Genomic DNA, 14,296 nt, shown 5'->3' with positions numbered 1-14,296 from the left:
GATATCGAACAGATACACCGCAAAAGCAACATTGTAAATTGTCACTCATTAGTAACGTCGTGATATAATGGTGTAGCTGTCACACAAACCAACCACTGTGTCATCTGGCATTTCACAGAAAGCACCTCAAATCCAGAATCCACTCGTAAGCAAACCAAAATGTTGCATGTTAACAGTTTCTTAACTCTGACAAATTGTACAAGTAGCGTGAAGTGAAAATTGCAAAGACTAAGTTAAAAAGCAAATTATCTGTCAATAAATGGTTTGACATGAGAAATGTGGTGTAATCTTTTACCCTTTGCTCTTCTCAGTACGCAGAGTTTCAACTTGAATGCAAGTATCATGCGGTATTCGTCCGTAAAGAATACGGGAATTTTGCTCAAGGTTAGCGTCAATGTTATTTTTCTCGGAGCCAGCCGGCGCACGCGGCAGCCTGCGGTGCGAGTCATTGTCTGTTTCTTTGTTGGCGCGCGCCGTTACTGGGATTAGGAGGCCGAACTTCCACAAATTCGCCTTGCCGAGAGGGCCCAGCTCTGTTAGAAACCCGCCAGTTCTGATGAAATTCACGTCTGTCGTTTTGTCGGTAGTTTACATAGTTTCTTTCTTGTCTGTCACGTGGTGGAGAATTTCTGGCTGAGTCGTGACTACGCGCTGGACCGTTGCGTCTAAAGTTATTCTGTCTCCCTTGATAATAGTTATTTTGGTTCCCATATTGTCTGTTTCTCTGATTGTCTCTGTGATAGTCATTACTGCGGAGAGGTGATCTTTCCCTGTAATTATTACTACTCTGCCAACGGTTGTCATACGGGTGGTGTCTGTTTTGGTCACGATTTGCGTTGTAAGAATAGACTTGTCGTGTCCAGTTATTATTTCTGTCGTCACGGAATTGTGACGGATGTGACCTGTAGTGATTGTTTTCCTGTTTTCGCATCCCGCGACTGTCTGTGTCAATTTCCAGTTCTTGTAACAGTCCCTGAAAAGCTTCAATGTCGTCTTTGCAACGTCCTGCCAAAATAATGTGTCGTAAATGTTCAGGCAGTTTGATTAAGCAAATGCGGATGAGTTCTGAGGGGCTGTATGGGTTTGATAGGTACTGATTCTTGTGCAACATGTCTTCAAAATATTTGACAAGACTGGAAAATTCAGATTGTTCAAAGTGTTTCATCATCATGATGCTATGTTTTACGCGGTCTTGTGTGGCTTGGAACCAATATGCTGAGAGGAAGGCATGGTAAAACTCTCCTTCACTGTGGCAATCGTGAATGACCGATCGCATTCTTACAGCTGGTTCATTCTCCAAGTAGCCACACATAAATTCTAATCTGTGCTCCAATGACCAGTTGGGAGGGAAACAATGAGAGAATTGATGGAGCCATGCTTGTGGATGAATGTCGTTGCCAGAATTCTTAAATGTTTTGAATTTACGTGTAGTAATGAACAGCTTATAGTCAAAATCATCGTGTCGGCGAGTAGCATGTCGGTCATTGCTACGTCGTGTCGGCGGTTCCATCTCAAAATTCGGTGTACCTTGCCAATTTCTTTCATAATTACCGAAATGCCCTGTGTTATTATTTTGTGGCTGTTCCGTATTTCTATGTCCCTCTTCCCTTATTGGGGCGCGAGTGTCCTCTGAAATACGTAATTCTTGTATCACCTGCGTCAACTGATCTTGTACTTCCCGGATTTCTCTTTTATACTGTGTATTAATTTGATTTTGATTTTGTTTGAATTTTCTTATTTGTTCATAGTCTTCTGTGTCAGTGAAGGCTACGGGTCTTGTGTCATTCAGATCATCATCTACCTTTGTAGATAAGTTAGTGACCTGATCCGAAAGTTCAGCTACTTTCTCCGATAGTGAACACATTTCCTCAGTGTGTTTTTCTGAACCAAGTTTCAGAGTGTCCATTTGTGTTGAAATCGAATCTACTGTGTTCTTTAAGTTTTCCTGAGTTTTTGCCAGTTGCGTAACCGAATCGGTAGATGCAACTGAGTCAATTTTAGCCCACAAGGTCTCATGATTTTCATGAACAATGGTTTGCAGTTCTTTTATGGCTGCTTCGTGATTCTGTAATACATTCTCATGACGCGAAAAAATAGGTTGGAAATGCTCACAAATTTGTGTTTTTACGTCATTACAGACTTTCTGACATTTCGATTCTATTTTATGTAACTCAGTAGTTAAATCTTCACGTGTTTGTTCAAGCATATGTTCCACTGAGTCTAACTTTTGAAGCTTTTGTTCCATTGTGTCTAACTTTTGAAGCTTTTGCTGTGTTTGTCTCTGATTTTGTTCCATTGTGTCTAACTTTTGAAGCTTTTGCTGTGTTTGTCTCTGATTTTGTTCCATTGTGTCTAACTTTTGAAGATTCTGTCCCATTTGTTTCTGATTTTGTTCAAGCGTTGTGTCTAACTTTTGTAGCCTTTGTCCCATTTGTTGCATTAACTGTAATAACAATGCACTGGTGTCTGAAACATGTTCCTCAGTGCTTTTCGGCAGTGAATTTGCACCGGCAACATTCACATTTTGACAAGCGGAAAATGTGTCTTGACTCATTTGAGAAAACGGTGAGGACGCAAAACCTGAATCTACAGTATTTGCAAAATTGTGTCCTATCATTTCGGATTCCTGAGGCGAGCTGTTGCCGACTGATCGATCGACAATGCTTCCCTGTTCACTACCTGTTTCACTGCCTACGCCATTGTCTGACGCCCGCTCCATTTCCCTATGCACAGTTACCAAATTACTTCTTTGAATATTAGTTAATTCACTACCCAGTGGTGCTGATAAGCTACGCTCGTCGTCACTATTATTTCTCAATTTAGTTTGGAGCCTAGTGTTACGTTTTTCACACGCCATTATTGTCACAATATTTCACACGACAACACAGAAAAGCACAACTTGAATAGCAAAAACAAGAGAACACATTAACATAGCACTGAAAATAATATCTAGTTAATTGCAGCTGCGAAATACTTGGTGCAAATCTACATGCATGCCACAACTGTTTTACAGTACAACAATGAAAGGCTGCAACTACAAAGGAGATTCTCTCTACAATTACGCGCTAGCAATAAACAAAAGCTACACTAAATACACAAACTACAAGAAAAAATCAGAAGATTCCAGTGAGGTATCCTAGGCTAAGGGTCGACATATGAAACGTCCCCTTTGAACAATTTTACATGTGAAACGTCCACTTAGAACAATTATACAAGCCTGTGCTTAACCTGACACACAATATTATTTAGCGCAACGCAATCTGACTTTCAATAACCCCTACAAAACAATGGCCCTGACTAACTTTAACCTATACCTTTTACAAATCACTTACCTCACAAAAATCTTCGCTACTCAAGCTACTGCAAAACAGCGAGCGCCACTACTGCCAGCTAAATAAAAGATTCAAACTACTGAAGGTACTAACTACTGATAGGGATAGTTATCAAATGAAAGATATTAATAGAGAACAAACAATGTATTTACCTTAATATTCATAATTGACATTCAGTCTTACAGATTATCAAAACTCCGCCATCTCTCTCCCCACGTCCACCACTGCTGGCGGCTCACCTCCAACTGCCCAACGCTACGCGCTGTTCACATCCAGCTGTAGCAGTTCATGACAACAATGGCAGACAACAATGCAAACTAGCCACATACTGCACACAGCACAGCCAGTGATTTTCATATAGAGCGCTACGTGGCATTACCCATATAAAAATCTAAACAGCCTACTTACAATTAGTGTAGCTATTGTTCATTGCTAGCGCGTAATCATAGAGAGAATTTCCTCTGTAGTTGTAGTTTTTCATTGTTGTACAGTAAAACAGTTGTGGCATGCATGTAGATTTGCACCAAGTATTTCGCAGCTGCGCTTGCAATCAAAGAGATATTATTTTCAGTGCTATGTTAATGTGTTTTCTTATTTTGCTCTTCAAATTGTGCTTTTCTGTTTTATCGTGTGAAATATTGTGTCAATAATGGCGTGTGAAAAACGTAATACTAGGCTCCAAAGTAAACTGAGAAATGACAGTGAAGACGAAAGCAGTGTGTTAGCGCCACCCTGTAATGAATTAACTAATGTTCAAACTAGTAATTTGGTAATTGTGCATAGGGAAATGGAGCGGGCGGCAAATAATGGCGTAGACAGTGAAACAATTAGTGAACAGGGAAGCATTATCGATCGATCGGTCGGCAATAGCTCGCCTCAGGAAACCGAAATGACAGGGCACAATCTTGCAAATACTGTAGATTCAGGTTTTGCGTCCTCACCGTTTTCTCAAATAAGTCAAGACACATTTTCTGCTTTTCAAAATGCGAATATTGCCGGTTCAAATGCATTGCCGAATAGTACTGAGGAACATGTTTCAGACATCAGTGCATTGTTATTACAATTAATGTAACAAATGGGACAAAAGCTTCAAAAGTTAGACACAATGGAACAACACCAGAGACAAACACAGCAACAGTTAGACACAATGGAACAAAATCTTCAAAAGTTAGACACAAAGGAACAAAATCTTCAACAGTTAGACACAATGGAACAAAATCAGAGACAAACACAGCAAAAGCTTCAAAAGTTAGACACCACACTTGAACAAACACGTGAAGATTTAACTACTGAGTTACATAACATTGAATCGAAATGTCAAAAAGTCTGTAATGACGGAAAAACACAAATTTGTGAGCATTTTCAACCTATTTTTTCGCGGCATGAAAATGCATTACAGAATCACGAAGCAGCTATAAAAGAACTGCAAACCATTGATCATGAAAATCATGAGACCTTGTAGGCTAAAAATGACTCAGTTGCATTTACCGATTCGGTTACGCTACTTGCAAAAACTCAGGAAAACTTAAAAGACACAGTAGATACGATTTCAACACAAATGGACACTCTGAAACTTGGTTCAGAAAAACACACTGAGGAACTAAGTACACTATCAGAGAAAGTAGCCGAACTTTCGGATCAGTTCACTAACTTAACTGCAAAGGTAGATGATGATCTGAATGACACAAGACCTGTAGCCTTCACGGACACTGAAGAGTATGAGCAAATTAGAAAATTCAAACAAAATCAAAATCAAATCAATGCACAGTACAAAAGAGAAATCCGGAAATTACAAAATCAGTTGGCACAAGTAATACAAAAGTTACATATTTCAGAGGACACTCGCACTCCAACATGGGAAGAGGAACTTAGAAATACGGAAAAGCCACAAAATAATAACACAGGGCATTTCGGAAATTATGAAAGAAATTGGCAAGGTGCACCGAATTTTGAGATAGAACCGCCGACACGACGTAACAATGACCGATATGCTACTCGCCGATACGATGATTTTGACTATAAGTTGTTCATTACTACACGTAAATTCAAAATATTTAAGAATTCTGGCAACGACATTCATCCACAAGCGTGGTTTCATCAATTCTCTCATTGTTTTCCTCCCAACTCGTCTCTAGAGCACACATTAGAATTTATGTGTGGCTATTTAGAGAATGAACCAGCTGTAAGAATGCGATCGGTCATTCACGATTGTCACAGTGAAGGAGAATTTTACCATGCCTTCCTCTCAGCATATTGGTCTCAAACTACACAAGATCGAGTAAAACATAGCATCATAATGATGAAACATTTCGAACAATCTGAATTTTCCAGTCTTGTGAAATATTTTGAAGACATGTTGCACAAGAATCAGTACCTGTCAAGCACATACAGCCCCTCAGAACTCATTCGCATTTGCTTAATCAAATTACCTGAACATTTACGACATATTATTTTGGCAGGACGTTGCAAAGACGACATTGAAGCTTTTCAGGGACTCTTACAAGAATTAGAAATTGACACTGACAATCGCGGAACACGAAAACAGGAACACAACAATTAAAGGTCACATCCGTCGCAATTCCGCGATGAAAGAAATAATAACTGGACACGACAAGGCTATTCTCACAACACAAATCGTGACCAAAACAGATACCACCCGTATGACAAACTTTGGCAGAGTAGTAATAATTACAGGGAAAGATCACCTCTCCGCTGTAGTGACTATCATAGAGACAATCAGAGAAACAGACAATATGGGAACCAAAATAATTATTATCAAGGGAGACACAATAACTGTAGATGCAACGGTCCAGCGCGCAGTTACGATTCTGGGAGAAATTCTCCACCACATGACCGACAAGAAAGAAACTATGGAATCTACTGACATGACGATAGACAATATGATCGTAACGACAGACCTGAACTGCATCAGAACTGGCGAGATTCAAACAGAGCAGGGCACTCTCGACAAGTGAATTTGTAGAAGTTAGGTTTCCTAATCCCAATAACGACGCACGCCAACAAAGAGACAGACAATGACTCGCACCGCAGGCAGCCACGTACGCCGGCTGGCTCAGAGAAAAATAACATAGAGGCTAACCTTGAGAAAAATTCCAGTATTCTTTATCAAAGTATACCGCATGATAATTGCATTGAAGTTGAAATTCTGTGTACTAGGAAGAGTAAAGGATTGCACCACATTTCACATGTAAAACCGTTTATTGAAAGATAATCTCCTTTATGACTTAGTCTTTGCCATAAAATTTTTCACCTCACATTACTAGTATGCTTTGTCAGACTTAGAATCTGTTAACATGCAACAATGTTTGAAGTTAAATATCCAGTCAAGAACCAAGAGAACGTATTTCAACAGAAATTACGAATGCATTGTTATAGTGAACAGATGACACAGTGTTGTTATTTGTACATTCTTGCTTGTTAGTTGCAAGATTTCGTAATGACTATAAGGCTCACATACTTAGAACATTTACCAGTACTGCTAATGAGATTTTAATGCAACATTTTGGTTTACTTGAAAATACATTCTGGATGTAAAGTACTTTCAGTGAGATACCAGATGACACAGTGGTTAGTTTATGTGACAGCTACACAACAATGCGTTACAGCACAGTACTTTCTTCATCACGGCAATAAGCGTAATAAGTAAGATATCTATACGCAAAGCATTTCACTTTTGTTTATCATGAGGTAAGTACATTGGCTTCTGCAGAACTTAGCTTTTGGAGAACAATAACTGCGACATTTCCACAGAGATTATCTTACAACAAGACGCACATTTAGCGCTACAGGAAACGCACTTGAGTGATTAATTTTGTACATGAACCATTTATTTTTCAAGATTTTTGAATTACAAAGAAAGTTTTCTGTGATATATTTCATTCCATTGCTGTAATCTGTAACACCTGAGGGTATAATTACATTAATCCTCAAGGGGGTACACACCTACTTTGTGTACCATGTGTCTGGCAAGCACAAGGAGCCTTTGCTAATATGGTATTTGCTTATACAACTTTACACATCGGTCCCATATTTCTCTAACACATAAATTACACAGCTATCTGATTATTTAACAGAGAAACAAACATTTTTTTGACTACATCAGTGACACATGTTTACGCAAGTACACAGATGGATAACTTCACATTTATGAAATTGTATTTTGTCTGTACTTTGTGAACTGTTCATATTTTTTCGGAACCATTGTGATGCTATGAGAGCTTAGAATGATGTATTTGGTAAGGGAGCATGATTTTAAAGTACGTTTGAGGTAGATGACACTATTGAAATCAGCAGAGAATTTTTTTTTAGGTTTTGACATTATTGCAGAAAGCTACGACGTTTTTGAGATTTGACTGAGGTGTAATGATGTTATTTTTATGACGACGATGTGTATTATGCTGTTGAGGTATGTTTATGAGCAATAAGATGATGTTATATGAGGAATTTGATTATGCTACGTATTTATTAAGATGAAATATTGAAGAAGTGTCGACGGATATGTATATGTGTAATAAGGTAAGGAGTAATGAATAGTGGTTAGGGACTCTGACTTGTGAAAAAGGATGTTGGAAACCAAGAATCGTATTTTAAGAGTTATGAAATGTGTGTAAATACGTGAATGTATCACAATGCAGGCGAAAATTTTTTGCACATTGTTATATTCATAGGATTTTGTTTCTACACATTTGCAACGCAAATCTCGACCTGTGAAATTTTTTATATGAGACTGTCACTGTAATGCAAACTGGTGTCGTAAATATTTCAGTAAGAAAGTTAAGTGACCACCTTCACGTAATGAGTCGTGGGCAGCTTCGCGACATCGCCTGGAAAAAAGCCATTAGTGTGTGCCTTCCAGAGGCACAGGTGGAGAAAAAAAGAGGCCATTATCCTCGCTATTGACATTCCTTTGTAGAAAGCATCGCAAATACGACACGCTCAAACTTGAAAACATATGATTATATTGTGGAGCTCTTAATTTATGATATTTACTAAAATGCCTAATGAAATGATGAGAAACATTTTACATCTATTGTCTTTCTAGTTGAGAGAATTTTTTTTTGCCTTCGGAGACGCCATTTGCCTAGTGAATGACGTTTTATATGTTGCTTTATATATATATTTGCTCATTTTGTTTAATATCAAGTTTCTAGCTGCAGCAGCATTGGTTAAAATAAAATTTAATAGATGTACTAATATCACTATTTTCTGTCTACAGACCCAGTAAAGAATAATTTCATGCTGTACTTTTGTAGAAAAGAGAGCACAAATAGACCTTTCCCTTCACAGGAATTGCAAAAATAATTTTTTAACAGTTTGGTAACTTACCTGCTAGAGTAAGTGAAGGTGATGCATCACTCTAGTGTTAAGATGTGACATAGGTATTCAACATGGCCATTTTTACTGTAATATTTTTTTCTGCTTGAGCTTTGTCATGTTTAGGTATAAGTTATTGCATTTGCTGCTGCTGCTTGCCAGGCATGGTGCTACTAAATTTCACTTTACATTACTCTGTTAAGCCAGTTTTACTACTGATTTATTTTTCTTGTTTGCTGCTCATTGCCTTTATTAGTTGTAATATTGCTGCTTGCTTTGCCAATTTGCATTTTTTTGTCATTGCTGTTTGTGTTAATTGTTTTGTGCTGCTGCATTGCCTTGTCCCTTTGTTTAGCATCTGAGCTCAGTAGATTTAAGTTAGCTTAAGATGGGGTAGGCCATATAAGAGAACAAGTTGTGATGAATTGGAAGAAATGCATTGAGAAGCTATAAGAAAATGGTTTGGCCAAAAAAGTATTTTGAAAGAGGATATGAACAAAAAAAGTAGGGTTTAGGGACAACAGGTTTAGGTAGGATTTTCTTGGAAATAAATGAAGAGGTAAGATAATGGAAAACAAATAATGTGGTAAGAAATGTGTGAACATATAAATACAGAAAGCATGCTTGGATAGAATTTTTTCGGTGGAAACAAATGTTGAAATAAGAGGGAAGATACATGGAATGAAGTTTTGGCGTGGACTGCAGTACCAAATGTCACACTGAAAACAAATCCTGTCCTGTATTTTTGTGTTATTATACTATGTGAATTTGTGTTTTTCCTGTCTTAATGCGTTTAGCGAATGAGAGTTATGTTGTATAATTTTTCTGATAATATGTTATTTTCTTTGTAAAGATGTTTAGACATTATTTATTCTGTTCTGTTTTAATGCTCATGTGTGAAGTTGATGTTTCGAAAGTTATTCTGATCTTTTACATATGTACTCATGTCATAATTCCTGTAACACTGATGTATATGTTATTTCGATTCTTTTGTAAAGCCTGTACTACAAATGTTATCTGTATTGTTATGTTCTTTAATGATGTATTTTGTACCTTTATAATTGTATTCTTATGTTATAAAATTGTAATTGACACCAGTTCATCAAATTAAGTAACTTGTAAGTTACATTTCACTGCACACATTTCTGTTGGTCATAGTATATGGACAACATGCGAGAAGTAGGGACTGTTAGTGTTTGCACTTGTGTTAATAATTCAGCAAGGGACTGGATAACAGCATTGCTGGTTCTAAGGACAATTCCAAAAACTTTGTGAGTGCACAAGTGGTGGTTATGGACTTGCTATATTCTCCGCAAGACTCTTTGATGGTGATTGTGCACCTGCACAGTCACAACAGATGGCTGCTAGCCATCTCTACAAGGACTACAGTGAGTCTGCATCTTTGATGACCCACCAATACCATTATTTCTACAAGGACTACAGTGGGTCTACACCTTTGATGACTCACCAATACCATTATTTCTACAAGGACTGCAGTGGGTCTGCGCCTCTGGTGGCCCACCAATACCGTAATCTCTACCAGGAGTACAGTGGGTCTACTCTGTGCTGACCTACCTAACAATATTCTTCAAACCTTCAACTGACTCTGCGGTGGGTTTGCTCTGTTGTGGTGCATTACCTGTCTGCATGTCGAGAGTCAGCACTGTCTTTCCGTTGGAAGGACAACACTACTTCTTCAAGACTGCATGGAAATCCACTACTTCCGTGTGCATTTTCTTTTACTGCTCAGGCTTTGAGAAAAACACTGCAATTTTACTGTGATGAATGATCAGGACTGTCTTTATGGACTGTGAGAAAATTTTAGCTTTTGACCAACATTGTATCAGTAACTGTGTGCATTTGATATCTTTGTTACTGTAATTATGAAAAATTTTATCAAATCATTATTGGCCACTGCCCAAACCAATTTGTAAAATTTTTTGTGGGGAGCATGGGGCCTATGTAAGTAGGCTTTTTAGGTTTTCTTATTGGTAACGCCACGTAGCGCTCTGTATGAAAATCACTGGCTGTGCTGTGTGCAGTCTGTGGCTAGTTTGCATTGTTGTCTGCCATTGTAGTGTTGGGCAGCTGGATGTTAACAGGGCGTAGCGCTGTGGAGTTGGAGGTGAGCCGCCAGCAGTGGTGGATGTGGGGAGAGAAATGGCGGAATTTTGAAATTTGTAAGACTGGATGTCATGAACTGCTGTATATATTATGACTTTTGATGACTATTAAGGTAAATACATTGTTTGTTCTGTATAAAAATCTTTCATTTGCTAACTATGCCTATCAGTAGTTAGTGCCTTCCGTAGTTTAAATCTTTTATTTAGCTGGCAGTAGTGGCGCTCGCTGTATCGCAGCAGTTCGAGTAAACAAGATTTTTGTGAGGTAAGTGATTTGTGAAACGTATAGGTTAATGTTAGTCAGGGCCATTCTTTTGTAGGGATTTTTGAAAGTCAGATTGTGTTGCGCGCTAAAAATATTGTGTGTCAGTTTAAGTACAGTCATGTACAATTTTTCTAAGGGGACGTTTCGATTGGTGCGCGCCTACATAACATCCTGGCGACCGACCCAACAGAGGGCGCTGATCATTCATCTTTTCTTCAGCTGTCATATAGACATTTTATCTTCCATAGGTAATTTATAGGTTGCTACAGGCAATGTATTACGTATATTAACTTTTGATATAAAATCACCATAAAAGTGTCAGACTCATTATCTTTATATATTTCCTTTTTATGATTTTATATGGGTAACTGTATTCGTCTTTCACTGTATCACAATTGGTTTCTATAATAGTTAAGTCTGCTACATGTATTTGACCTAAACTCCGGACAATCCAAGCCAAGGCATGTCCCGACTCCGTCTCCTCAAGCTCCTTTCCGGCCGTACGTGGGGTCTGGACCCCTCCACCATCCTCCACACCTATAAATTCGTCATCCGCCCTATCCTTTGTTACGCCCATCCGGACTAGATCTCTGCTCCCCCTACCTTTTATAAATCCCTACAAATCCTTGAACGCCATGCTCTCCACCTTGCCTATCACATCCGTCTCCCCTCCCCCACGCGGATCCTGTATGATCTCATCCCCTTCCCCCACCTCCTCATTTTCCTTGTAAGGATACAGATCCTGTACACCTCCCGCAAACTCGATCCTCCTCATCCGCTTGTTTCACCCATCCTCTCCCACCCCCGCCCACTGCCGCGCCTGTATTCCCACGTCCCACCCGGTCTCCATCTCTCCACCCTCCTTACCCTCTCCCAAGGTGGCTTCCGCCAGCTCCCCCTCTCTGATGATGTCCTCCTCCCCTTCATCTACCCCTCCTATCAACTTCGATCCTCCCCCCACTTCCTGTGTCCTTTCCTTTAGGCACCCTCCCTCCCTTCTCTCTCCTTTCCCCCCATCCCCCTTCCTCCATCCCTCTTCCCCCGGGCTTCTCCTCCCCCTTCCTCCCTTCCCCCTATCTCCTCTGCCCATGGCATCTCTGCTCTCCCCTCTCCCTCTTCCAACCCCCCTCCTCCTCTCTTGGCAGGTCCCCGGACTCGCGCACGCTACGTGGACTTTCGCGCGCCGGAGATCATCGCCATCAGTGTCTCGTGTGTGTCGTCGTGTTTAGTGATTACCGTCGCACTGCATCGTTCACCTGTGCCATCGCCATCTTCAGTGTCTGTGCGTTGTATCAACAGTTCGCAGTGTGGATTATCGTCGAGTGTGAATGGCTCCTTGTTTGTCTTTATGTGTCTACTGTTTTATTGCCCACCGTTCTGTAACTTATGTGTATTCTTACTGTTTTTTCTCATTGTGTATTCTATGGCTGAAGAGCAGCGTAGAGTGCTGCTGACAGCCTGCCTGTTGTACAAGTTTTAAACTAACAATAAAGAAAAAAAAATTTGACCTAATGTGTTTTTATTAGATTATGTGTCTTACGTAAATGATGACTACATCTAAGCCCACATTAGCGACATATATGTAGGCAAACATATTTCTGGTAGCTACAGTATTTCAGTACCCAGTCGCAAAAATGACTGTGGGGACGATTCTACACCTTATTTTAGATCTATGTGGCGATGCCTTGCTGAGTATACTTATATGTTTTGACGATGCCATTACGGCCTAACCACTTTAGGCCATGGTGTATAAAAGTTACATTTTACCGTATTTTATCTGTACATTTCCCTGTTTGTATGATAGTATATTGCGATACATAATGCTGTATTGTGTTGAAAGACACACTGCTCACTAGGTGTACATATTTTTATATTGTAGATCTGAGGATCGAATGGAAAAAGTGGTAGAAGCCGACCTCGGGGAAGATCAGTTTGGATTCCGTAGAAATATTGGAACACGTGAGGCAATACTGACCTTGAGACTTATCTTAGAAAAAAGATTAAGGAAAGGCAAACCTACGTTTCTAGCATTTGTAGACTTAGAGAAAGCTTTTGATAATGTTGAGCGGAATACTCTGTTTCAAATTCTAAAGGTGGCAGGGGTAAAATACAGGGAGCGAAAGGCTATTTACAATTTGTACAGAAAGCAGATGGCAGTTATAAGAGTCGAGGGACATGAAAGGGAAGCAGTGGCTGGGAAGAGAGTGAGACAGGGTTGTAGCCTATCCCCAATGTTATTCAATCTGTATATCGAGCAATCAGTAAAAGAAACAAAAGAAAAATAAAATTTTTAGTTGGTATTCCATGGAGAAGAAATAAAAACTTTGAGGTTCACCGATGACATTGTAATTCTGTCAGAGACAACAAAGGACTTGGAAGAGCAGTTGAACGGAATGGACAGTGTCTTGAAAGGAGGATATAAGATGAACATCAACAAAAGCAAAACGAGGATAATGGAATGTAGTCGAATTAAGTCGGGTGATGCTGAGGGAATTAGATTAGGAAATGAGACACTTAAAGTAGTAAAGCAGTTTTGCTATTTGGGGAGCAAAATAACTGATGATGGTCGAAGTAGAGAGGATATAAAATGTAGACTGGCAATGGCAAGGAAAGCGTTTCTGAAGAAGAGAAATTTGTTAACATCGAGTATAGAATTAAGTGTCAGGAAGTCGTTTCTGAAAGTATTTGTATGGAGCCATGTATGGAAGTGAAGCATGGACGATAAATAGTTTGGACAAGAAGAGAATAGAAGCTTTCGAAATGTGGTGCTACAGAAGAATGCCGAAGATTAGATGGGTAGGTCACGTTATGAGGAGGTATTGAATAGAATTGGGGAGAAGATGAGTTTGTGGCACAACTTGACAAGAAGAAGGGACCGGTTGGTATCACATGTTCTGAGGCATCAAGGGATCACAAATTTAGCATTGGAGGGCAGCGTGGAGGGTAAAAATCGTAGAGGGAGACCAAGAGATGAATACACTAAGCAGATTCAGAAGGATGTAGGTTGCAGTAAGTACTGGGAGATGAAGAAGCTTGCACAGAATAAGGTAGCATGGAGAGCTGCATCAAACCAGTCTCAGGACTGAAGACCATAGCCCGCATCTCGTGGTCGTGCGGTAGCGTTCTCGCTTCCCACGCCCGGGTTCCCGGGTTCGATTCCCAGCGAGGTCAGGGATTTTCTCTGCCTCGTGATGGCTGGGTGTTGTGTGCTGTCCTTAGGTTAGTTAGGTTTAAGTAGTTCT

General features: G+C 39.7%; 1 protein-coding gene across 1 annotated transcript in view; it reads right to left on the bottom strand.

The window, feature by feature from the left end:
* LOC126176292 (mite allergen Eur m 3-like) overlaps window positions 1-14,296 on the bottom strand; it is a 119,817-nt gene that overhangs the window by 81,553 nt on the left and 23,968 nt on the right. The window lies entirely within an intron of this gene.

Source organism: Schistocerca cancellata, chromosome 3 (genome assembly GCF_023864275.1).
Source record: "Schistocerca cancellata isolate TAMUIC-IGC-003103 chromosome 3, iqSchCanc2.1, whole genome shotgun sequence".
Classification (NCBI taxonomy): domain Eukaryota; kingdom Metazoa; phylum Arthropoda; class Insecta; order Orthoptera; family Acrididae; genus Schistocerca; species Schistocerca cancellata.
Note: the sequence above shows the minus strand (reverse complement) of the source record. Positions and strands in the feature narration are given on the sequence as shown.